The 27858-nt window shown below is 42.4% G+C and overlaps 1 protein-coding gene and 1 long non-coding RNA gene across 3 annotated transcripts in view; both read right to left on the bottom strand.

Moving 5' to 3' along the window:
* IKBIP (IKBKB interacting protein) overlaps positions 1-27858 on the bottom strand; it is a 427064-nt gene that overhangs the window by 129237 nt on the left and 269969 nt on the right. The gene's annotated exons all lie outside the window — the stretch shown is intronic.
* LOC310688188 lies at positions 14269-16795 on the bottom strand. Its single transcript, XR_014516797.1, has 2 exons — positions 16696-16795; positions 14269-14631 (listed from the first exon to the last, which is right to left on the bottom strand). It is a non-coding gene; the product is annotated as an uncharacterized lncRNA (long non-coding RNA).

The raw sequence follows: 27858 nt of genomic DNA, 5'->3' as shown, positions 1-27858 counted from the left end.
ACATGCATCTCTTGGTGCCATGCTATCGTAGGAGCCAGCTGGAAGTCGCAGTGCCAGCTGCAAGCTCATCCTCCTCCCCAAGCTTGGCAGCAGCGGTGCTGGAGGCAGAAAACAGGACATTCTGGGATTCAATCAGAAGCCAGGATGGCTTTTGTAATTCCAGGATGTCCCGGGAAAATTGGGATGGTTGAAGTGTATGCAGCCCTGACCACACCACTCCACAGGCTGCTATTGGCTGAACGCTTCTCGTCTACATATGGAGCCTGAAGGTGAGAGAAAGAGGCAGCTACACCCCACACTTCTACTCTTAATATCTAAAAGGAAATGACACAGGAATCTAACAGCCATCAAAATATTATATCAAGGGCCATAATCAATTCCACCTCCCAGCAGAGCAACACCACAAAATAAGGTTGGTGCAGCACTGGTGCTATGCCAGCACTGAGCTTGAGCCTAAATCCTAGCACTGGCACACAGATGCTAGATGTGTCCTTGCACAAGCTCAAGAAACCAGTATGGGGCATTTTCCTGTGCCCCTATGTTGCCCCCTAACTTCAGGGCCACCTTCCTGTCACTTGCAGCATGTTTTGGACGGAACTCTGGATTCCAGTCACAGACCACCTGAAGTCAAAACGACATACGGAGATAAAGATTGGGACTGCAGTGAGAGGGCTGGGGGCCCTTCCCCCATGCTGTAGCCCCAACAAAAACCTCCTCCCCATGACGCTGCTTTCAGGATCATCGGGGCCTGTCCTGGTGTGTGGCGGTGATGGGGCTCCTGTTGTAACTATTCTCATTTCTTGAAACCCAGGCATATGGATTGCTTTCACACAATTAATGTCACATCTGCTTTGGCCCTGAGGTAGACGATTTCTTTAAAATATCAGAATGCGAGGCAAAAAAGTAACAATTTGCCAAAGGACAGGATTCTATATCTTTGTATGGAAAACATTGCATAAACACCTTGAATTCTTGTGTGGGATTCCGTTGACACGAGCAATGGATTTAGGCACCAGAGTTTTATTTTCAATGGCTTATCAAATGTGTTTCACATTGGACATGCAACCTTTCCCGTGGCTGCATTTCCTCAGTCCTTTGAATGATTTAGTAATAGCAGTTAATGATGCAAAATGGGTTTCAATAGTGAATTTACTAGCCAAATGAATCACAGGCTGATAAGGGAAATCAGCAGCCTTCTGACGCACACTAAATTGCTAAATGGCCAATTCAACATATCTCAAAGGAGAAGTTAACAGTAGGAGGCAGTCAGAGTAGAAAAATAGAGCAACATGTCTCCTTTACAGTCGAAAAGGTTTTTAAATGCATTAAAATATGACCTCTGCTTTTCTTTAGAGTTTTCCCTCCAGTGAATCAATTGCAGCTTTCTTTAAAACAAGTTGACCTTTTTTTTCTTTATTCTATGCCAATATTCAGTTTTGACATTGCTTATTTTTGCCCTTTTGTGTAAGATAACTTACCTTTCCTACAGTCGGGGGGGGGGGGAACAGATAATTATTTGAGAGTAGGACCCCCGACTGAGCTGGTGCTCTATAATTAGCAAGATGGTTAATCTGGCCCAGTTTTTGACCACTGTCTGAAAGAGCTATTTGTAAAAAAACAGAGCTTAAACTAAACTGAACTCAATATCTTGTCATAGTATGAGAGACAGTGAAGCTGACACAAATGGAATGTATTACTCTTGGGGCACTCATCATGTCACGGCTTTGGTATTCGATTTTAATTCATTTATAAAGAGTAAGTAGATTGTGTTTCTCAACATGGTTCTCACGAAGTACTTTATTAGGCTAGTATGTACTATTTACTGCTGCACTGGGTAGCATTTTATGGAGCAAAACATGTTTTAAGTTTTGAATAAATTCTACCCCCGGTGACAAGTTAATAGATATCTCACTAGGATATTTGCTATGAATTTATTTGTGCTAGTAGTGGACAAAAAATGATAGCTTACATATTTTGAGGCAAAAGTGGAATTGAGAGTTTGGAGAAAGGAAGGGAAGAAGAGATATATTCTTTAGCAAGTCATAATTTCCTGAAAAATCCCAGAATAAAGGACAGAAGCAGTGGTATTACTACAAGGCAGGGCATGTGTCATGTGACTGGTGAGCAAGCAAGAACCAAGAGTACCATAATATAACACTAAGGTGAATTGAATCATAGTTTGGCTCTGTGGTGGCTGTAATATGTACTCTTTGCACAAAGGATGGTGATCAAAATGTTTTATTTAGAACCCATTCAAATACACGTTAGGCCACCAGATATCTATATCATCTGATGCCTCAGGACCCTGGCCTCTAGAGTGCATGACCTTTGAATAAACCCTGGACTGGAACTTCTCTAGACTGAAGAACCAGAACACAAAGAAGATAAACTGGATTTCCTAACATTACAGTGGCTACAATTAATCCAGAGACAAGACTATCAAGTCCTGAAACACATCATTGTGGGACCTGAGTTATGTCCTGGGGATCAAGTCTGGTGGATCCAGAGAATATCTGTACACTTTGAAAGGGGAACAGGAAGAACCCAGTTATAAAGTAAATAGTTCCATCAGTATTACTGCATACACACACACACACACACAAACACACAAACACACAGACCCTGTACACCACTTAAATATATTTTTAAATATATTAAGCAGTAATATTTGAGCTCAATATATGTGTACAGTAAACATGCAACAGACAAGCTAAACAAAATATTTCAAAAATGCAGTTACATATGTTACATTTATACAAAATTACAAATATATATCAATCAATATCAATTCATTTTCCTTCTGGCACATCCTCCCTCTCAGCCTCCAGGTTCTCACTCAGGGTCCAAGCAGACTCTCAGCTCAACCGCAAGTGTCTCACAATGAAAAGAGTTTGTTCCAGGAACTGAAGAGATCCTGGAAACAGCGAACATCACTCTAGTCTCTCACTCTAGACTTGCTTTTCATGGACAGACCCAAGGTGGATGGTGCTTCCTCAGGCTGCCCACAGCTGTGTCCCATTCTCCACTCTCCACACCCAGTTCCAGGTGCAGCAGCTTTGTTGAGTATCCCAGGGGGTCCAGAGGATAGGAAAAGGACCCCCTTCTACTCACAGCTCTTTTGTCACCCTCTGTGCTCTCCTCCTCATCCAGCCACCGTTGATTGTGGAAATCTTGACACAGATCTTTTACCAATCTAATTTATATCCCATCCTTTGTTTTAGGTGACAGCCCATTACATTAACAAATATATATATATAGAGAGAGAGAGAGAGAACAAAACATTTGTTAAATAAAGCAATGAAATTACTCGCATGTCAATACTATTCCATTCTATTTCCCCCTTTCATTTCTATTGCCATATTTGTGCCTCAGTAACATTATGATTTTGTCACTTCAGGTTTATTCTTCTTTCCTAGAAAGTATGTAATTATTCATAACGAGGATTTCAGGACCTTGAAATCTTGCAGACTGTGTAAGAAAGATAAAACAGACTTTAATTCCCCCCCCCATTATAACTATATAAATGAAAGACATCATTAATCAGTCAGATTCCATTAGCTATCGGTATTTGAAGCCTTATAATCACTGTATGCTTTAAACTTTAAACTTTCAATGTGTTGCCTTTTTAGATTTATCTTTTTATGATGGTTAACACCCTATACACAAAGGGCATGATATGGCAGCAAGTATGTTTGTGGTGATGCTCCATTTGGGGCTGAACCCAATACCCAAGTCTACATATGGGCGCCATAATCAAGTAGCAGAACACATACTAAGTGTGCTGAAGACTTGAAAGGGAAATGCCTCTGCCTAATACCTAGACTGCCACCGATGGTTGGAGGTGATTATATTGGACTAACTGGACCAGTGACATGAGTCAGGTAGCTTCATATCTTATTAGTTTCAGATAGGGCCTAATGGGAGAATAATGCCCTGGCATGCAGTAATATAAATAGTCTTGTTATTGTGTACATAAATATCCTCTTTTAAAATCAACTCCCTGTGAGAGTTGCCATGGGGCTGTAGGGTGTGTGGCTCTTCCTCTTCACAGGCACATGGAAAGGATCATCAGGTCAGACCTTCCTAGTGATGTGGTAGAAAGGTCCACCACCATCCCTCTACTACTGGCAGTGTGCCGGAGGAAACAGGACAGGATCATGTCAGGGACAGGTTGGGAGCAGTCTTAGATCTACCAGTTACAAAGCATCCTCATTCTCCTGAAAAGGAAAAATGGGGCAAAAATGAGCTACCTGCTAGGCTTATTTTCCATTCCATTGGTATCAATGGGTGAGGTGGGCTTAAAAATTCACTTCCACATCTTCTGCCCCGACCACTTTGAGCTGGCAGGGCATAGGAAGTGGAGATTTATCTGCAATGGTATAATCTCCATGCACATTAGAATGACTGCACTAATTGGATCTTCTAGGCAACTTTCCATTCACATACATCTTCAATGTGCTAACACTCCACTCACTGGTCTTGCATGTTTCGGCAATATATGCACTATATCCTGGGTACCCCTATATGTCCTCAGCTGATAGCGAATCGGCTCTGCAGAACTTCTCCCTCCTGCGCTTGATTGCAAGAAATATTTTAAAGTGTGTCTTTAAAAGCTCCAGAGTTGAGTTTCACATACATAGCAAGAATTCAAAGTCTCTGTTGTGTTTGAAAAATGCAGAGATTGTTCCTTAAAACGCCAGCACTTTGTGTGCAGAAATAATTGCCTGAGCATTTCTAAATGAATATGAATTTTTATGCAGGAGTTAAACTTAATTATTTAACAGATCCTTTGAAGAATATTATCAGCCTGTGTCATGCCCTTTCTTTATTTCAGATTATCTTCATAAAGGAATAGTGATACAGACTGTTCAGACTTCCAGTTGCTTTTAATTAAGTAAACATTTTTTTTCTTCATTAATGGCTGAAGAAATATACTGAATTCCGATCATTATTGCAGTTTTCATAATCTCCCATTGCACCAAGAGTCACAAGAGTAGCTTAAATGAAACTAATATTTTGCTGTTTGACAATAATGATTATAATAATAATAATAATAATTTATTATTTATACCCCACCCATCTGGCTGGGTTTCCCCAGCCACTCTGGGCGGCTCCCAGCAGAATATTAAAAACACACACACAAAATCAAACATTAAAAACTTCCCTAAACAGGGCTGCCTTCAGATGTCTTCTAAAAGTCAGGTAGTTGTTTATTTCCTTGACATCTGGTGGGAGGGCGTTCCACAGGGTGGGCACCACTACTGAGAAGGCCCTCTGTCTGGTTCCCTGTAACATCACTTCTCGCAATGAGGGAACCACCAGAAGGCCCTTGGAGCTGGACCTCAGTGTCTGGGCTGAGCAATGGGGGTGGAGGCACTCCTTCAGGTATACTGGGCATGACAAAGATCATTCTTCAGGCCCTGAATACATGAAGATGAGTAAAAAGTAGCTCCACCCGCAAGACCACCCTGTGGCCCTGACCTGTGGCTGATCTGTCCCCTGTGACCATCTGCTCCAGATGCACCCTGAAAGGAATCTAGGGGAAGGACCAATGGTTTTTAAAGCCCTATATTAATACAGGGTCGGGAGGGCTGGAAAGGTGTGCTTCTCCTTCTCCCACCTCCCAACCTAGAGCAGGCAGGTTTGACCCTGTGGGGTGCTGCTCCTTTGTGAGTAGTTTCCCTGCACTGCTCACAAAGCAGTACTGACTGCACTGCACAGGGTTGCATGCCCCCAAAGAGCTTTTTTTGAAGAAAAACCATGCTGCAAAACCACGTGAGATCACAACAACCCAAACGGCCATTGTGCTCCCATGATTAAAAATGGAATGTCCTGGTTTTTCCAGGACACTTGTGGGATACGAAATCACTGGCAGGTTGAAAAGCTGTTCAATAGAAAGCCTTTGGTCCAAACAGAGGGTCAACACTTGCTGCTTTTATATAATTACAAAACTCAGGAGCCTAAAACATTTTTACAAAAGGGCTGTGAAGCAAGCCCGTCTGAACAAAATGAAGGCACAAGAAGACCTATTCTGATTTGGTTTCCTCTGCAATGCTTCCCCAGGGCTACCACATTATTGCTGTTAGGAGTGGCTATAGCACATTAAAAGCAGGACAAAAATAAACCAGAACAATCTTGGACTGAAATGTTATGGAATTCAGCAGGAAGTTATGGGATATGCACTGACGGGAAATGAATCTGTGTGATGACCCAAAGCTTTTGCAGGCACAAACGGTATTGAAAGCAGGATCACCTGTGACTGCCCTGATAGCATCATGAGCACAAATCATCGTGAATCATCGTGAATGCACAATAAAAGGATGTGTGGAGGGACCCTTTAACTTAACTGCAAGCCATGAAAGAAGTTTATCAGTACTAATGTATCTGCTGTTTTATTATTTATTGATTACCAAAAGGCTTTTGCCAGTGCTGCTCTTTAAAAAACTACAAAAAAATCATCTGTTGTACTTCAATAGAGATAAACTTTCTACATCATCTCATTGATTTTTCCAGAATTAAATAAATCTGTAAGCACATGATGGAATGGTCATGGAAGTAACCCATATCCTTTAAGAAAGTGCATTAAAACAGGGTTGAATTTTATATTGTTATAGCTTTAACCTTTACAAGGGGACAGCTTGCTTACTCTGCCTAGCAAAAGTTGGTCAAATAAAATTTATTGCTTTCCTTTGCACTTTACCTTACGGAGATGGCAAATACCTCCTAGGTCTGCTTTCTTTAAAATGCAAGGATATTATCCTGACCCCTTTCAATTTCTCAGTAGATGTGGTTGCACTCTCCCCGAAGGACCAAAAGTATAGTTTGGGAGTACTCCTGGTTGCCAATCTGTCACTGGAGGCCCAGGGGGTCTTTGGTGGCCAGGAGTGCCTTTTACTAACTTTAATTAGTAAGACCCGTTATGGCTATTCCTGGAACGAGATAGCTTGGCCACAGCTGTTCCCACACTGGTGATCTCACAGTTAGGTTACTGCAATCCACTCTATGTGGGACTATCCTTGATTTTGGTCTGGAGCCTGCTGCCCACTCCATAGTAACTCGGAGCAGGGCTTTCACAGTGGCTGCCCCTGTTCCGTGGAATAGCATTCCTTTCAAGATACAACAGCTGCCCACTTTCTAGAAACAACTGGTGGCATTTTTCTTCTGTTGGGCTTTCCCAGCTGGATGAATGGGTCTTGCCATGAGTGTCCATTTTAGTATAGTTCTCTGCTGGGGGTTTTCTGTATTTAACTGCTGTGGTGTTTTACTGTGTACTGCCTTGAGATGTCTGTGTAGAAGGCAATTAATAAATTAATGAAAATGATTGTATTATTTTTATTATCATTAACCACCCCATTCCTGATTTTTATTTTTATTTTGATATTTATGGGGAAATCAGTACCAATCTATATATAAAGACAAAATATAATAATAATAATAATAATAATAATAATAATAATAATAATAATAATTTATTTACAGTATATCCCGCCCTCCCCAGCCGAAGCCGGGCTTGGGGCGGCTAACAGCAATAAAATAATACAACATTCTAAAATCATTTCATTAAAAAATTACTTCACATCAAAAGACAACTTGAGGAGGCTTTTGAGGGCAGGTCTGTATTTTTTATTGCTTTTAACAGTGTAAAGGTGCTTCGGGCTGTTTAAAGGTGCACTTCAACCATGCTGGGTTAAAAAAAGAAAGCTTTTGGAAATGGTGCAGGAAGTGACTGCATATTGCAGAAAGCACCACTGTGCATAAAATAAAATGGCTGTCCATTGTTGGACCCCTGGAAGCAGCCATTTGTTGTACATGCGATAGCAGACATTGCCTGCATTTTCTTTTAAAGATTTTCTACCCTGCGTGTGAATATGATGGATGTGCTCCAGGTGGCTTTACAGTGTTAAAGCCAGTGGGGAAATATATACTAGCTCTTGGTACACTTCATAAATATGGTGGTTTAACCAGCCCTCAGAAAGGTTCATAGATCTGTTGGTTTAACACTCAGATCTATGTTCTGTCCTGAAGAATGATTCAGTAGGATGAATTGGGAGGGACAGGGGAGAGGTCATTGTAAATTTCAGGCTGGATTGAAATTCTCTGCCATCTCTGGCAAAGACTAATTTAATTCCCATAGGTTTTAACTAAATCATAACTAACTTAATCTGAATCTAACCCACAGGTTCCATGAGCTCCAGAACCTCTTCTTTTAGAAATTAAGTAGAGGCCATTGGTAGGAGTCTCAATTGAGTACCTTTGGTTTCATAGTAGTTTCTTTTCTCAAATTCTCTCCACCTGCTAAACAAGAATATCTATTTGAACAAGCAATGTGTGATTGATTTGTTGTTGCTGACACAATGAATAAATTTGAAGTAGGATGAAAATTGCCTGGTAAGAATGACTCAAATATCACCTGTCTTCCTGGGTGAACGAGCATTTATTTACTTCTTTCTCTTTTTCACAATGTACTCAGTGACCTTTAAGGGAATAGTAGGGATCACACACATGCCAACATTTAAGAAATTAAGTTCAAGATTTCTGAAAACAAAATGAAGTATATACAACACTGGAGGGGAAATTATCATATTCTGTAGACTGTAAACACATACATTTCATAACCACTCTGGGATTTTTCTCAATTAAGAGCAGCATATAAATTAACATAATAAATAAGTAAAATTAAAAACGAGTGCAGGTATATAAGGTAAAGATCCACATTTTCCCAATAGGTGAAAAATCTGTTGTACTGGAAACGTAGCCTGTCTCTTTTACCTGTGAGTAAGCCCCATTGAACTTAGTGGGATTTACTTGTTAGTAAACATGTATAGACTGCACTGATAACCAACTTGAAGTCTGACTGCAGATTTAGCGAGACAAATCAGTGTGTCGTTTTATGTACCTATAGTAAAGGTACGTGTGTTTGTGTTTTCAGAAGTGAAATGCTTCTGGAGGCTTAAAACAGCCATCTTGTGGGCAGTAATTCACATCATACCTAACTGAACACAGTGCATAGCAACAGACTTCCCACTTGTGTGCATACCCTCAGGGGCTCTTATACAAACATTAAACAAAGTCCATTGTAATGTGGTTATTCTCTCATTGAAACAAGGTATATACATCAAACTGGCACCTGGAGCTACTGACTCCAGAGTTCCTAACTCCCCAGTTATCTAGCAATTAAAAAATAAAAATAAAACATAATTTTATGTCTTGCTATTCGAGGTAGCATACACCATCAATAATAATTAAAAAAGCATTTAAAATAAAATAAAAAGCCAGTCCTTCAAAATGGGTGCCACAAATACATACCCATCACCTGCCCTGGAAAAAAATGGGACATCTCATTTTTTTCTCACAAGAGGACAGTGCCCCAAATGGTCACTGCAATCTCACATGATGTCAGGCTTCACTTTTTTCAGGCATGCACTCCAAAATGCACGTTTTGGGGCACTGTGCCTCAAAAAGCACTTTTTGCTGGACTGTGATCTCACACAGGTCATGTGATGTGTGCAGGAGTGTGGACCTGGAAGATGGCATCCCAGATTCGGAATGTGTCATGTTGGAAGGTGTGCAAGCAGTGGACAGGTGTGGAGGACTCCCTGGTCCTGAATGGGGTAACTGTGCCCCTGAAGGACCAGGTGCGCAGCCTGGAAGTAATTTTGGACTCACAGCTGTCCATGGAGGCGCAGGTCAATTCTGTGTCCAGGGTAGGTGTTTAACCATCTGGTACGCAGGCTGAGACCCTACCTGCCAGTGAACTGTCTTGCCAGAGTGGTGCATGCTCTAGTTATCTCCCACTTGGACTACTGCAATGTGCTCTATGTGGGGCTACCTTTGAAGGTGACCTGGAAACTACAACTAATCCAGAATGCGGCAGCTAGACTGGTGACTGGGGGTGGCCGCCGAGACCATATAACACTGGTCTTGAAAGACCTACATTGGCTCCCAGTACGTTTCCGAGCACAATTCAAAGTGTTGGTGCTGACCTTTAAAGCCCTAAACAGCCTCAGCCCAGTATACCTGAAGGAGCGTCTCCACCCCTATTGTTCTGCTTGGACACTGAGGTCCAGCGCCGAGGGCCTTCTGACGGCTCCCTCGCTGCGAGAAGCCAAGTTACAGGGAACCAGGCAGAGGGCCTTCTCGGTAGTGGCACCCACCCTGTGGAACGCCCTCCCGCCAGATGTCAAAGAGAAAAACAACTACCAGAACAACTTTAGAAGACATCTGAAGGCAGCCCTGTTGAGGGAAGCTTTAATGTTTAACAGACCACTGTATTTTAAGATTTTGTTGGAAGCCACTCAGAGTGGCTGGGGAAACCCAGCCAGAAGGGTAGGGTATAAATAATAAATTATTATTATTATTATTATTATTATTATTATTATTATTATTATTATTATTTGACAACATACCATTACAACACAGCCTGCCAAAGACACATCTGAAAAGGTAGATATTGGCCACATGCTGAAAGTTGATCTAGGACTGGGGCCAGGTGGGCTTTTCGGAGTGAAGGAGCTGCTGCTCTCCTCCATGGCTTCCACTGCTTCCTATCACCCAGTTTTGATATTTACACTCCCAAAGACAACCTAACCATGGGAACCCCTGGCCTTAGATCTATCTCAGGCATAGGCAGACTTGGCCCTCCAGGTGTTTTGGGACTACAACTCCCATCATCCCTGACCACTGGTCCTGCTAGCTAGGGATCTTGGGAGTTGTAGGCCAAAAACATCTGGAGGGCCGAGTTTGCCTATGCCTGATGTATCCACAAACAGCAGTAGCGAACCTCCAGATAGCATGTCTAATTAGGCCATAATTAGGCCAGCGAGGCCATTTCCCCCAAACCACACCCATCTACTCCACCCCTGACATCAGGTGTGACATCAGGTTTGGGGAAGGTAAGCTCAAGCTGCAAAAGAATAACTGGAATCCTTATAGTGCACTGCTGGTTGTTTCTTTAGAAGACAGGCTTGACTTTGGCACGTTCTGAATCTGGTACCAAATTCAAGCCTCACTAGGATTCTGAATGGAGATGATCCCAACTTAAAGTAGGGTCTCCAGGCACCACTAATCAGCTGATTGGTAAAGGACCCCTGGATGATTAAGTCCAGTCAAAGGTGACTATGGGGTGTGGCGTTCATCTTGCTTTTTAGGCCAAGGGAGCTGGCATTTGTCCACAGACAACTTTCCGGGTCATGTGACCAGCATGACTAAACCACTTCTGGAGCACAGAGGACCACGACGAGTGCCAGAGCACATGGAAACGCCGTTTACCTTCCCACTGCAGCAGTACCTATTTATCTGCTTGCACTGGTGTGCTTTCAAACTGCTAGGTTGGCAGAAAAACCAGTAAAACCCTCTGGGTGTGGCTGTCCTCAGGCGTTCCTAAAGTGAAACCAGTTCCTGCCAAAGTGGGATTTGCAGCTGGAGTTCGGTTTGGACCAAAGAGTCATAGGCTCAGATCTCTGCTTGGATATGTTGCATACTGGGTTATTCTCAGTGGTCACTGAGTTACGGGAGGCTAAGCCAACTTCCTGGAACCCTGGAGAGCTGTTGCCAGCCAAAGTAGTCAACAGTGGGTCAGGAAGACAATTAGTCTGATCTAGCACATGAAATGTAAAGAAACAAGCGAGGGAGATTTCAGGCTGACACCACTGCAAACCACCACCAATGCTGATACTTTTTTTGCCACAATAAGTTTGGATTCACAGAGGAGAGAGGAAGGAAAACTTGGTTAATATAAAATGCATGTGAATGCTTAAGCCTTTGCTTCAATTAAAGTTCCCTCTCCCCACTATGTGAAATAATCCAGATCTATTTTCCAGACTGCTTTCAGTTAAAGTGTGAAAAATATACTTGACTTAATATGCTTGATTGAATACAAGCTGACTTTGGGTCTTGATCTATTGGTTGTGTGACTGATTTACCATCTGCTAAGATCCTGGTTTCACAGGTTTTGTCCAGCAACATAGATATGGAATGCTGTTCAATGACAGACAACTGGGTCTGGGATTAAAAATCTGCATCTTGCCCTATGATCTGCTGCACAGTTACTGCTTAATTTGTCCCCCCCTGGTAAGTGTTAGCTTGCAGCAGGTAATTTTGAATCAGTTGCCAAACACCATGCTTGCATATTTCTCGATGTGTTTTGCACAGGTTCGCCACAGGTCATAACCTAAGGGTTTCTAGACACAGCATAATTTTATCTCAGGGCTGGAAAGAGAGAGGTTTTTTTTTTAATGCAGGTAATGGATAGAAATGCTTTTTTACCACAATGAAACATTATTTTTCATCAGACCTATACAAAGTTTCCATTTGCTCTAATTTTTCCAATGAACCTAATAGAAATGGATTAAACTGCAGGGGAGATGAGAACATAAATTTGATTCCTTTCATTCCATGTAATATTAAGGTTTGTATTCTTTCTAGCTGTAATAACCTCTAGACTTCAGCAAAATTGAAAACCTTTAAATAGCCTTTCACAACCTTTCGCTGTAGTAATGAAGTTTTAAGTGCTCGCTGGGGATTTTTTCCCAGTTCAGAAATATCTAAGCTGGAGTAGGTATTAAAATCTAATGTTTACTTCAACTCTTTTACAGCCTAATGGGTTTTTCTGACAGTTTAATTTTTAAAAAGGTTGGGTTTCATTTATTAATACACTATCTTCACCCTAGAAATCTTTCTTCTTTAAGGGGTCTAATGGGAACCTTTCAGCAGAACCTTAGCATAGGATCTGAAGGACCACAAGAAACGGAGAAAAGGGAGGGATTTGCAAAAAAGCTACCTCAACCTGCAGCAGAGGAGGATGGCAAGAAAATCGTGATTTACACTCCACAGGAGGCAAAAAACAAATTAAGGATGTGGGTTCCCTGTGTGCACATAATTACAAGTATGAGAGTCACTGGACTTAGCACTGTTTTCATCAGTTCAAAGGGCCATGTAGGGGATCCAGCTGCACTCAAAAGTGGGAATAGCGGGGATTCCCCCTCCCCTCCCTCTGCTCCAACAGCTGATGCTAAAGGGAGTGACAGTCGAGAGAAAATTGCAGGGTGCCTTTACACTTACTGCACAAATACAGTCTACTCAGACAAGCACACATTGCTGGAATGCCTTGGGGCATAGAGAAAGTTATATATCATGGACTATGTAGAATAAGCTGCATGCACTTTACACTTCCCAGGGCACTTTTAAATTGGGTTCATTTATTTTTCTGTTGCCAGCCAGCTCCTGATAATGAAACCATAAGACTAGATCTAATACACAACCACCCCTATTAATTCCTCATGGTTCAAGACCGCTGGAAGTTACATTGGCTGCCTTAAATTCAACAGAGTTTACTTCTGAGTAAACATGCATCGAAATACATTGCCAGGAACAGAAAAAATATACTTTATGCAGAGCCCATTCATTGGTCTCTCCTACTCTGTGCCAGCTGAGAGCAGCTCTCTCTCTAGAGGAGGCATCCCCAACCTTCAGCCCTCCAGATGTTTTGGACTACAATTCCCATCATCCCTGACCACTGGTCCTGTTAGCTAGGGATCATGGGAGTTGCAGGCCAATACATCTGGAGGGCCACAGATTGGGGAGGCCTGCTCTAGAGTTTCAGACAGAAGCTTACAGTGGAGCAACTTAGTGATGGTATCTTAGGCACTCACAGCAGGATCAATAGCACAATAGCAGCATTAGAAAAGGGCGCTCACATCATGGTGGTCTCATAATATCTCATGCCAGAGTGTCATGAGAGTTATTTATCAGATGCCTCCTTAGCACACCTTTAAGTTCAGCAGGTAATGACAAGTCTAACCTGGTGCTCAGAGCTAGGTTGGAATTGTTCACCTGAAGGGTTATTAGCCAGCTAATGTGTTTGTGTTGGTTTCAGATCTTGAAAGTTAGCAAAGCTGCCGCCCTTTTATCCCATATAGCATCTTGCATCTTCATTCTTGGTGGTGGAGGGCCATAGTGATTGTAGGCAAAGGCAATTTTATTAAGTGTTGCTAGAGATCCCTGTTTCCAAACAGCTGAGCTGCAGTAGTCAACGTATCCAATCTCTGTTCGTTTTTCATGCTAAAACAATATCTCGAAGCTTGCTTTCTTTCCTCCCCACCCCAAACCATTGTTTAACCATTCTGAGTGGCAAGGACTACAAAGCCACAGGGATATTCTTCAAAGGTCTGGCACAATCTGGAGGCTTGGTGTGCTTTGATGAATTTAATCATATAGAGCTGGAGGTAATTGTAGTACCAGCTTCTTGGCAAAGCTGGCATTCAATGAAAATTACAAGCTTGACAACTTCATTAACGGTGCTGACATTAAACAAGACTGACTAAAGCTCATCGTTAAATGGGGAGAAAAATTAAAATGTTGCATATTTTAATCATACTCAACTGGTAGCGCCTGTGAAATCTGTGCTTCGGAGGGTGTGCATTATTTTTCAAGTGTCGCCATCTTCTCTACTGTACATCCGGTGGGAGATATATTGCTGTCGCAGCCCTCTGAACACAGTGACAGCAGGAGGATTGTGAGGAGACATAGCATTTTGTTCGTGATAGATGAGCTGCAAGATCTCTCGTTTTCTGGAATACAACTTGCCACTCACAGTCTTTAAAAGACAGGAGTTCGCTTTAATCTAGAAGGGGCCTGCAGACAGGGAGAGAGAGAGGCTGCTTTAATACTGCAGTTGCGTCTAGCAAAAAGAAAAAAGAAAAACAGAGATTGATGCTCCAATAAATGAGAATTCTCCCACTATTCAGAAATGGGAACTAAGAAGGTAATTTACTGCATTTCCAAATTGCACAAGCATAATTAAATGTCCATACAAGACAACTGCAGCCTAGTCTGTCTTGCTATATGACCTGAGGTGACCTGGTTGATCTTTGCAATCTGTCTCCATTTTCTGTTGTTTATCTGTTTATTGTCTTCACAAAACATAGGCAACCTTGGGAGAAAGTCCTGACACTAAATTAGATTTCCTTGCTGAAACCTGCGTTCCTGAAGCAGCTGAAAAAGAAGCTTTAAAAATACACTCCTGTATTATTTGTTGTTACCTTGCCTGTGTTTGATAGATGGCCATTTCCCAAGATAAATTTCTTTGCATCAATTAGATTGCCATTTTATGCATATTTCCAGCGATTAATTGCAAAACACCTTTGTGCTGTTATTGCACTAGTCCCAGTCTAAGTTCCACTGTCCTGCCCCAGCTGCTTTTAAGTATAGGAAATGTTGTAAAAATGAATCTCCTATGTCCCAGCTAGTCTTGAGAAGTGCTGAGCACAGGGCTGGCAAACCTGCTGATGCTAAAGTTCTCAAGTACGCACAACCAGCTGGATGGTTGGTGCTTTGGAAGCACCGCACAAGGGACTTTGATAGGTGGGTGGGGAAACTCATACGACATCATAATTTTATCAGGTGCTTGATTGGCGCAGGTGGAGACCAATAGGGGGACTGGCTCACCAGGCCAAAAAAGATGTCCCACGCTGCTCTACACCAAAAGGCAGCAGACCTCCAGGGGTTCAGATGAGACATTTCTAACACTACTAGTAATGCCAGAAATTGAACCAGGGATTTTCTTAATGCAGAGCAGATGCTCTTCCATTGAACTATGGCCCTTCCCCAGAATCTGAGACACACGGAGAAGCACTGGTTATGTGGCTCCACACTGAGGTTAAAAATACCACCCTCACTCTTTCCAGAGGCCTACACAACAAACCTTACCATTTATTTCCTGTAACTGAAAAACGAAGTCTCTTTTACCAATGTGCATTTTCCATCCAGCGTCTTTGAGGTTGCTCCCAGAAGAACAACACTAAGCTTCTCTTCATTAAAACCCAGTTTTCGATTTAAATTTTAATTAGCATAGATGACTAGAATGCCATTCACCATAGCTTGGAAACACAGCCTCCCCCCCCCCCAAATGCTTATGATCCTTTGAAGTCACATTTACAGTTTACAGTTCAAATTATTCTAGATCAACTTGTACCACTTTACTTGGGAAAGACTCGATTTATTTGGTCTTTAAAGGTAAAGATCTTTAAAAAGACAAAAAAAAACACACACACCCATCCTATTAGTGATGTACAGTTTAGTAAAGGCTGTTGCTAATACTTCATAATCTCCCTGTACTTTACAGTGCACAAGGGGATTCCACAGAATATGGTCCCATGCCTGGGCCCTAACATTTTATTAATATAACCATTCCCTCTATTTCCAATGTTGAGACTGTGAGTGCTGATGGCTCATGTAGCTGTTGACTCAGGTACCATGGGGGTTTGCTGGGCTTGCAAAAGTACAGAAAGATATTGAGGGGGAAATCCCTTAAAAGGGTGTGGTGCCCCATGAGGACTGCAGAACGAGGGGGTGGGAATTGTGCAAGAGCTTCAGCCCTACCACTATGGGTCTCAAGTGCTGCAGGGGTTCTTGTTCCTTCAGAAAACACGCTGCTCATCCTCAGAGCCCTTCTGAGATCTGTTCATTTAAGCAGTCTTGCTTCCCCATGAATAAGTAGCCTCCCCGTTCCCTCCTTGATTCATCACTGGGGTGACTAGCCCCAGACTTGCTGCATTTTCCTTCCTCCCAGCCTGCAGTCCTAAGTCGCTGTGGCAAGGCTTGCCCTTAGCCTAGCTCTTTTTTCTTTTTCTGCTGCCCCTTCCTTCTTTGTCTTTTCTACCTCCCCTGCTTGGACCTCCACCCCTCTAAATGGGTTACCTTCCATGCCTTTATTCTCTGGCAGGTCTAGTCTCTCCTCTTCCTCCTCCAGTATGGGTACCATGCACAGCCTCTTCCAGCCTGATCAGGCCCACCCTTCCGCTGCTCTTCAGATCTTTTTGGCTTATTGGATATGTTGCATTTCTACCCCACCTTTTCCTCTGAGGAGCTCAAGCTGGCATTCCTGCTTCTCCCCTTCCTCATTTAATCTCCACAATAATCCTGTGAGGTATGTGAAGCTGAGGCAGTGACTTGCGCGAGGTAAACCAGTCATGTTCTTTTTTTTATATAATAATTTTTATTAAGTTTTCCATTTTAACAACCCAATCGCATCACATTAATTATTCCAAATTATACCAATACATATCATAAAGTCCAAATATTTTGCCAAATTATAATTTTTTTGTTGGGGCTTCCCATGCTTCGAGTTCAGTAGGGTCCAATCATCTCATATTTCTGCTGCTTTTAGTGTTCACCAGTCCCATCTTTCAATCTTCTTGTGGTTATCCTTCTTCTTCTTAATAGCCTCTGAGTTATTTCCACAGGCGAGTTAAAGTAAACAATGTCATGCTTCTGTGTGAACTTTGTATGGCTCTCCCTTTTTTCTAAAGCTGGTAAGTCTTTTGTTTGCAATAAATCCTGACACGCTGTTGTTTATGCCGAATCCATCCAACAGTCCTCCTCGGGTGGCAGACGCCATCTTTCTCAGTTCCGATGAAATAGAATCTAGGTGTTTGCTCATTAATTTTCCCAGACAAGTTGCATCATACATTAGCCTTTCCAGAGAAGATTTGCCAAGTCAAACTTAAGATACAAACATGATAACAAAGTAACAACGTGCTGGCTCGCCTCCCCCTATGGCTATTAATCTTGCAACATAGTCTGTCTCATAATGGCGGATCCCAATTAAAAACTGCATCAGGTCACCCAGTCATGTTCATGGCCAAGTGAGGATTTGAACCCTGGTGCCCTAGGTCTCAGTCAGACACTCTAACCACTCCACCACACTGTCTGTCCGTCCACATCTCATACTGGCTTACCTCTACACTTGACTGTGCCAACCATTCCTACATCTGGAAAACTGGATGGGAGGGGGAAGAAAGGAATGGAGTATCCTGAACAGGAGCACTGTGCATTTTGTGGCAGGTGTCACTACAGTTTTTAACTCGCCAACCCCTCCAGATTGAGCACCTGCCAAACATTTAGGACATCTGGCTGCTGGCTATGCAATAACCCAATCTAGGTTGCTTTCAACTGAATCCCTACTCCTGTTATACAAAGGAATCTTTGTGCAATTCAGCCTTTTCCACTAAAAATAGAGAAACTATTCAGCAATATGTCAGAGTACCCATTCCTGGAGCAGGTCATTGTATCACAGTAAAGCTTTACATTTTTCAGACATCTGGTAATACTATTACAGCACAGCACAACCCTATGCATGTTAGCTCAGAACTGAGTCCCATGAAGTTTTTGAGTTCCCATTTACTCCCAGATAGGTGTGCAGATGATGTGGCATTAATATTATATAATTTTTTCACAAAAACTTGGCCTCTTCTGCCAACAGCCTTTTCCGAAATTCTCGTTTCAGTGTTAAAAAGAGAGCTGCAACATTGACGCCAGGAACTAGTTGGACTAAGAAGATGGGAGAGATTTGGTCTGGTGTGCATTTTTATGTGAAACTACTTAATTTGCAGCCTACCTTCGAAATCCTTTTCTCTGAAATTTGCAATGCAGTTATCCAACCAAGTAATGTGTTCAAAAATGTGTGTCATGGGGGGAAGTGCACATGTGTGTGTGTGCGCGCACACACACATGAAATAAGATACAGAAATGCACTATATCAGGGGAAGTTCGTTGAAAATATGTGTATATTAATGAAAAGGTGGACTTAAATGCTGGTCAATTTTCAAGAGGACTTATTAAAAATTAGCTGATGCAGAAGTGTGGAGAACTGGAACCTCAGACTGGAAAAATGACAAACCGAGAGTAACTAAGACAGACAGAATCGTCCATCCATAAATTGGATTCAGTACATCATTTCCCCTGTGTGGTACCAGTGTGTAGTGGTTAAGAGCGGTAGTCTCGTAATCTGGTGAACCGGGTTCACGTTCCCACTCCTCCACATGCAGCTGCTGGGTGACCTTGACCAACATCTAACAGTGTTATCGATTACTGCTTGATCTCCGCAAATTTGGCCGTTAATGTACTTTCCTTCCAAGTTGAAAATCAACATTTCAGTGATCACCTTCCAGTAGTGACCACTTTGTCATTGTTCCGGCGCCAGAAGGACTATAAACACTCAGTCCTTCTGGAAACCTCATCATCGGTCCAAATAAGAGGGATCAAATGGTCGGAGGCTGTGGCCCAAAAATACCAGGATTTTTTCCATAGGGAAATCACTGCCTATCTACCTCAAATAACTACTGATTTACAAGATTCCAATTCGGTTTTGAAACTTTTTAACCTTCTTACAACAAACCTTACCACTTTTTTTACATCACCTCCTCAAAAGGCGAAAGTGGCGCATTGCAGTGCTGGGGCCCCTTGGTTTAACACCTCTTGCAAACAAGCAAGATCCCTTCTTCGTTCCATCTATAATGAATACAAAAACTCTAATGCCCAAGCTCTACCATCCTCCTATTTACAAGCCAAAAGAGCATACAAACAGACTTTAAAGCTAGCCAAACGCGAGTGGCATCAAAAGCGTTGGCGAGCCTTGATAGCGGCCTCTAGATCCCGCAGACCACAGGAATTTTGGGCTCTGATAAACATAAGAGGAAGGAAGTACCCACTGACGATTATCCCTGCGCCCACATGGGAAAAATTCTTGAGTAAATATTTCTCCTTGGCAGAGGAATCCAACTCATCCACGGAATTCCGAGCCGACCATCTACCTTTGTGGCCCTCTACCGACCCAGACCTGATAATGGACTTGATATTAGATCTGAAAACGGGCAAAGCCCCCGGGCTGGATCTAGTCCCTGCTGAGGCTATTGTTGCACAACCGAGGTGGTGGGCTGAAATTCTGGCCAAAGTCTTTGACGCAATTAATTCTACGGGGCTTATCCCTAGGTCATGGAAGGAGGCCGTGATCGTGCCAGTCCATAAAAAGGGTCCCCCTGCTGACCCGGAGAACTATCGGAACATCAGCCTTTTGTCTATCATCGGGAAAATCTATGCAAAATTTTTGCTGTCTAAGCTGTCTCATTGGGCAAACGACTCAAATCTGATTGGCCATGAGCAAGCGGGCTTTAGGAACAATTACTCGACCTCTGACCATATGGTAATTATGTATCATCTTGCCAGAAAATATTCTGCCCCGAGGCGGGGGCGCCTATGCGTCGCTTTCATAGACCTAAAGGCCGCCTTCGACAGTATCCCAAGAAACTGTCTATGGAAGAAACTAGAGAGATGGGGCATAGATAGAAGACTGTTATGGCTTATAACCCAATTACACCACGGGTCGTCGGCTAGAGTGAGACTCACACCTGCGGGAAACCTATCCAACGAGGTCCCAATAAATAGAGGTGTGCGCCAAGGCTGCATTTTGGCTCCACTCCTCTTCAACCTGTTTATTAGTGATATGAAGCTCTTTCTGAATGAGTCTCAAGCCAACATTCATGCCCCCCGCCTAGCCGATTTTCGCTGCCTTTTGCTCCTATACGCCGATGATGCAGCGATCCTTTCCTACTCTAGAGTCGGTTTATGCAGAGCTCTAAAGATTTTTGCGGCTTATTGCAAACTCAACCATCTGACAATTAATCATGGGAAATCTAAAGTCCTGGTCTTTACCAGGTCTCGGAAAACTTACAGCTGGAAATTAGATGGAGTCCAATTAGAACAGGTTTTCAAATTTAAATACCTGGGAGTCTTTTTTCACTACAACCTAAGCTGGAAGCCACAGATACAGTATTTACTAAACAAAGGGAAAACAATACTTTATGCTCTACTCCAATTTTTTGCGGCTGACGGAGCCTCCCACATCCCCTCTGCATTGAAGGTATACCACGCAAAAGTGGTTTCCACCCTCTGCTATGCTGCCCCGCTCTGGGCCCCTGGGTCCAATTTAACATCGCTGGAGACATTGCAGAATCAGTTTCTCCGTCGCCTCCTGAAACTCCCCATGTGTGTGAGCAACGCAGCCATACGTCTGGAGTTAAGGATTGCAACATTGGAGACTGTCATCTGGAAGCGAGTCTTTGGCTATTGGCTGTCCAGCTGGCATAGGCTTCCCGACCATTACCTTTTTCAGTGCCTCTGGCGGGACGAATTTGTTAATCCGTGGGTAGGAAAAATCCATGCCAAACTTCTGAGCATCGGAATTTCCCCAGCGGACTCCCTAAAGATGAACTTACGCTCAGCTAAAAGCCTCATTGAGCAAAGATTAGCAGACATTGAAAATCAACACAACCTTGCCAGAGGTGGGGGTGTCTGCTCCCCCAGGTATCACGGAATAACCCCACCACTTGACCTTCCATCATACATGTCATCTCTTTCATCAGTACCACACCGACTTGCATTTATTCGTGCAAGGTTCAATGTCCTTCCATCGAACCTGCTGAGCCACAGATTTTCCAAGGGTTTGGTGTCTCCGCTATGCGTGTGTGATGGGAAAACTGTTGAATCTCTTCCACATATAATGTTCAACTGTCCCCTACATACCATAGCCAGGACTAAATTCCTGGGCCCTGCTTTACTGCGCTTGGTTAGCAGGCCTGTTGAGTCACACGCCGCACTGCTTTTGCAGGATACAGATCCTTCTGTTACTCTGCAGGTGGCGAGATTCCTGAATGCGGTTATCTCACACGCAAAAACCACCAAAAAACAACAACAACATCAAAATCTAATCGGACAGTTATGATGAGAGTGCATGTCGGATCTCGTCTTCAGTTTTCCTTTTCTGTGAACCGTCCCTTGGAGCTCTCCGGGCCACATCCTGTTACTTGGCTCTGCCCAATGACCCACCCTTGCATCGCAGTGCTCACCTTCTGTTGTCAGATATTTCGGTTTTTAAGCCTTTGTGCTTTTTTATGTTTGTACATATTTTATGGGCTAATAGCCGTAAATAAATAAATGAATGAATGCTGGGTGACCTTGGACTAGCCACACTTATCTGAAATCTCTCAGCCTCACTCACCTCACAGAGTGTTTGTTGTGGGGGAGGAAGGGAAAGGAGAATGTTACCCGCTTTGAGACTCCTTCGGGTAGTGATAAAGCGGGATATCCAATCCAAACTCTTCTTCTTCTTCCCAGATGAGAGGTGATAAAAGTTCTCAGTAACCTTGATGTTTCAGATTCTGACAGAAGAGACCTGCCCCATTTCCAGGAGCCTGGGAAGGAAAAATTTACTCTGCACATGCTTGCAGTCATTCCTTGGCAGGTTTCATGTTTGAGTAGAACATTTCAATACCTGATGGTATGTGATCCCACACATAGGCTTTTGGCATGCCACAGCAGTGGTTCCACTGGTGTGCCAAAAGCCTTTCAACATATGACAGCTGCTACATATGGTTGCCCCAGCACAAACCATAGTCTTTTCCTAGAGTCAATGGCCACTGTAACTTTGAGAAGTCCTAGTTCCAGTCCTAGAGCCTGTAACTGAGAACAGATCTCAAGAACAAGCCCCTTCTTTCATCCAGCTATGACAAAGCATTGAACAAAACAAAGCACTGAGATTCCTGCATTGCAGGGGGTTGGACTAGATTACCGTTGGATTCCTTCCATCTCTATAATTCTGTGAAACCCTTTTTTATTATTAACACTTGCTGTCCTAAAGGACAGCACATATACAATTTTTTAAAATGTCTGGCTGGGCCTGCAAAATGCAGTATTTCCCTTCGCATACCTTCGTCACCCATTAGAATGCAGAGAGCCATCTTATTTTTTAAAAAAAGAAGTATTTTAATGATTGGGTATAGGAATAGCGACTAGAAGATAAATCCACATGAAAGAGAATTTTTTGAGAGCCACCATGAATGGCAGGGGGGAACCACTTTGGAATTGTAGCTGCTCTTTGATCTGTATAAATCAATTTATTTGATTTAAAATTTACACATTTGATTTATGCAAAAATCAAAGCAAGTGTCTGGAACACTTTGAGTCCTGAGGAGTATGTTGGCGTGGCATCAGAGAATGAAACTCTCGGCAGATCTTCTAACAATTCCCCCTACCCCAGTGTCATCATCTGGTCTTCCCTGGCATGGTGGAGCTCTCATTACAGCCCACTCCCCAAAAAGGCTGCTGGAGAACCGCAATGAGACCCTGATCTTAATATTTTCCCTCAAAATCTATTGTGCTCTATTATTCCAAAGTAGATTTTTGACTAGAGATTTTCTCTCAGTGCTAACGATTACAGGTAATCAACACATTTAGAAGTGCCAAGAAAACCCAATATGGTGAAGGGTGTTCTAATAACAAACATGTTTGTTAATTTACATGTCTCCTTCAGACCTCCTTATATAGAAAGTGTACCAGACCAAATCACAGCTTCCTGAATTACTTTCAGATTTCATAATTGGGAAGGAATCTCTCTTTCTGCTGATAAGTCCTCACTTTTTAGTGAGTGCTGCAAGAAAACTCACTTCACAATTGCTGCCAAATAATAAGATGACTCTGTGCTCTTTCCCTTTCTTCAAAGAAAGAAAAGGGCATTCTTTGATAGAGCTGTGATTATAGGAAGGAAAGTGACCCTCCAAACAAGAAAATGATACAGGTTATCATTCTGCCGGGTAACAAAAGAACTAAACTTGTCTTCTCCACAGGTGCATGATGAATCTAATAATACAAACTCTGGATTTCACAATAAACTGTAATCAGAAATTCTGCCTTTTTCCTCTATTGCCTTTGGACGTCACCAAGTTATCTTTGCTCATGTTTTTAGGTGAGTAATTTGCTAAACGAGTTCCCCACTTTTGAGGCACTGACAAGTGGTGGCCAATTAGACACTGCTCCCCTCCATAATGGCTGGCTTTTCTTTTCTTTTTTATTTAAAAAAGTCCCTTCTACTGGAGCACTGAAAACAAATTGAGGTATTAGCTTGGTTTAATTGGAGCTAGAGCTCATCCCTGAGTTTGTTATCTCAATGCTAGCTATTAATCTACAGTTCTTACAGAACACAAATGACACTGCATTTGTTTAACCCAGGGATAGTCAACTCTCTATAAGTTGGTATTTGGACCACAGTTCCCATCAGCCCTCACCACTGGCCATAGTGGGTGGACCCCTGTTGACCACCCCTGGGATAACCTATCAGATCTGCTATTGCCTTTTCTAAACGTTGCTTGATGTATTCTGAACTGTGGTCCCAATCAAAGCTGTTAGTCCCATGCTTCAAGTTTTCCAGAGAGAGATGTTTACATGGAGTGGGGAGCATGATTCTAGTACTATTGAGTTCTTCTGACATGCTTAGAAAAAGCATGGTGAATGAAGCAAACTTTGTCAAGTGGATACCAGGATATGGCTTACAATCTAATTCTTTGTCCTACAGCCATTGCTGACAGAGCTTGCCCTGGCTACTCCTGCTCCCCACTTCTAGAATTGTATGGTCTGGATTGCTCTGGGTTTTATTTGTATTTGTCTTATTTGCTGTTGAATTTGTTTATGTACAGTGGAGACTATGATTTACATGAAACTTCTGAGACAGGCTGCCTGGAGTTTTGGGGTTCAGTATCACCAACCTTTTTTCTAGAAAAAGAGGTGCTATAACTCACCACGAATACCTCCCTCATTCTCTTAGAATGGCAATGGCACCCATCTGAGAGGTGCCAGAACTGACTTCTGTGAGCTTCACCTGAAGAAGAAGAAAAAAGCCCTGGTATCACCAGCATATTGGTGACACTCAGGTGTATTTCTCCTTTCCACCTAAACACATGGAAGCTGTATCAGTTCTAAACCAGTGTCAGTCATCAGTAATGGACTGGATAAGGATGAAAAAAATTGAAACCTAATTCAGGCAAGACAGAGGTGCTCAGAAGGCAGAACATGGAGTAAGGATTCAGCCTATGCTGGATCCCCCTGAAGACTCACTCTGAAGATGCAGGCTCACAGTTTGGGTGCGCTCCTGGACTCAGCCCTGATATCATGGATGCCTGGTTTCTGCAGTGGCCAGGAGTGCATTCAGTTAAAACTAGTGTGCCCGTTGCACCCATTCCTAGAGATTCCGATCTGACCACAGTGATGCACACCTTAGTTGCATCCCATTTGGATTATTGTAACATGATCTATGTGGGGCTGTCACTGAAAACTGCTCAGAAACTTCAGCTGGCCCAAAGCGCTGCAGCCAGACTGTTGACCGGGGCTGGCTATAGGGAGCAAATGACTCCCTTGTTGCAACAGCTCCACTGGCTACCAGTCTTTTCCTGGGCACAATTCAAAGTGCTGGTTATGACTGATAAAGCCCTACACAGCTTAGGTCCAAGCTGTCTGAAAGACTATTAACGCATACAAACCTGCCTGGGTTTTGAGATTTTTGTGGGAGGCTCATCTTTCAGTCCTGCCACTTTCATCGGCACGCTTGGTAGCGATGCAGGAGAGGGTCTTCTCAGTGGCTGCTCCCAGACTTTGAAACTCTTTCCTTAGAAAAGTGAGACTGGCTCCTTCCTTGTTGTCCTTCTGCTGGCAGGTGAAGACTTTCTTGTTTCAACGTTTTTGGGGGAACTGACTGTTTCTAAGGAAAGGGCTAGTGCTGTGATGTTTTTAGTGTAACAATCTGTATGTGATCATATGTGTGTGCGTATTCCACAAATGTTTATGTTTATTGTGGAGGTGCATGGGTCTTAGGGGAGGGTGAGTACCTCAGGTGGGGGACATGTCATACTCCTTCTGGGGTAGTTTGTTCACCTTTGACCCTCCTCCTGCAGTCAACTCTCACCTGAGGCTCCTAGAAGCTGCCAGCATACAACAGCAACCACACTACATTTCGAATCAACTTTGTTTCAGCTCTACTCCTAAATGACTGCAGGCATGTCATGAGGGGAAAGCAAGATGGCCGACAACCCTGCTCATCTATAGCCTCAGGATTAGTAACAGTGTTTATGCTTGGAGGGGAAAATATCAGAAGCCTCTGCAGTAATAAGCATTTGATATTCAAACAAGGGTGGAAACCAGGCACCAGGGCATACAGAGTGCTACAAAGTAGTATTCATGTACAACTAATTTTTTCAGTCCAGCTTGTTTTAGCATTGTACTGAAGAGAAGAAATTTATGAGTCACATTTTTACCAATTAGAATTTCCACCCTCACTAAAAATGTGAGTCACATTTTTTATCAATTAGGTACCAGAACATTTTCTATGAGGTTCATTTCCTATATTTTCAAAATATGGCTCAAGGTTCACTCCTGTTCTTGTTTTCCTCATAAACAGGTTCCCACTGACAAATAACATGAAAGCTTCCTTTCTGTCAGACATAGTATTTTTCTTTAACTATTTTACACTCTTCTACCGACAAACACAATGATTAGAACAAGAAAGTTCTTTCCATGTGAAACATACACTTGAAAACAGTGACACAGACTTTCTTTAAATGGCTATAGTGGTTTGCATACAAAAATGTAGAATGTAGGCCAGTCTTACGTTCCCTCAATTACAGATGGAGATCCTGAAAATGAAAATAAAATAAAATGTAGCAACAGTAATCTGAGATTCCTATGGGCAAATAAAGAGCCACATAAATGCACACATTTTATGATACCTCTTCTGTGGTCATTTCCCATCCAGACACACCTTTCACACTACACACACACACGTCACATTGCCCTCTCATACATCTACAGCTTTCATACACTCTGTTGACCAACAGTAGTGTTGCCTATTCCCTTCTCTGCATGTGTGGAAATCTCTGCTAGGGATGATGTATGAAATGCAAACACTTCCTCATCTCTTTGGCCATTTTTCATCAAGGAAAAAAAGAAGTAGGCTGGTGGATATATGAAACGAGGCAAGTATCTTCATTGCATACCCTGATGTTAATCAAGTTTCAAGCAGAACAGGGTTCTTTGCATAACCGAGCAGTTTTGAAAAGCCTATTTATTATAGCACAGATCTTTTGAAGACCTCATTTGGGGAGCTGTGTGGGCGGACATAATTAAGTCTCAGTAACACGAGGTGTTTGTTAGTTATCCCCTTTTTGTTATTTTTGGTCTCTCTCTGTTTTGTAGGTGTAAAATATTTTATATTAATTAACTAAAATGATGTCTTGTTCCCACCCAAACACAGATGTCGGGTTGTTTTCAGGTTAACTGTGTTTAGGTTTTCCAAGAAAGAAGCAAAATATAACTTAATTTGTGAAAGAAAAGAAGCTTCCCTCTTAATTTCCCCATATTGTTGTTTTTTTAAAGTTACTTTAAAACCTTATTTGTGGGAGGAAATTATCCTGATCCTTATTTTTAAAAATCCTAGCACTTTCAAATCTGTTGCTTTTGCCCTTTGCAGATCATGTTGCCATTGTTTCATAGATTTTATTATTATTGATTTCAAATTCAAGCTGCTTTGAGCAGATTCTGGTTTGAAAAGCAGAGCAGCAAATTGCATATTGAAACATATGCATACACAGCTAGCAAACCCTATCAAACACTGGCTGCCTTCCCACCTCTCAGGATTCACACACATTTATGGCCCTCATCCAGCACATCACTTCCTCTGTCCAGTTAAAATATTGCAACTTGACCAGCACATGTTCTACTTACAAATTTGCTTGGGGTTTTTTTGGGTTAACATTAGAGATGTTGCTAATGTAAAGGGCAAGGGAAGAAGAGTTGTTAACCCACATGGAAGCAGTTCCTGCTGCCAGAATGATTAAGCCAATTTATTTTTTAAAAGTTTATAAAGATACCATCTTTATAGTGGAACTAGTAAAACTGCCAGAAATCTCTCCTGACTAAGGATGTCTGTGGCATTCTTGATACAGTTTCTTCAAAGCCTGGCACAAATACAAAGCTCTATGGCTCTAACACCCTTTTCATTGGTTGTCTTCCCTCAGCAACGGCAATTAACCAATCATATTAGAAAGAATGGAACATCACCTTTTTCGATAGGTGTGCCTATAGAAAGCTCTTGGAAGTTGCCAGAGGTATCTAGAACTGGTATCTAGAATTATCTGTTATTATAACTATGGTGTGTTTTTTCAGTTACTTGGCAACTTCCTAGTATAGCGTACTCTTCCTAGA

Source organism: Podarcis liolepis, assembly GCF_965112155.1.
Source record: "Podarcis liolepis genome assembly, chromosome: 10".
Classification (NCBI taxonomy): domain Eukaryota; kingdom Metazoa; phylum Chordata; class Lepidosauria; order Squamata; family Lacertidae; genus Podarcis; species Podarcis liolepis.
The sequence above is the reverse complement of the archived record's forward strand: the minus strand, read 5'-3'. Positions and strand labels throughout refer to the sequence as shown.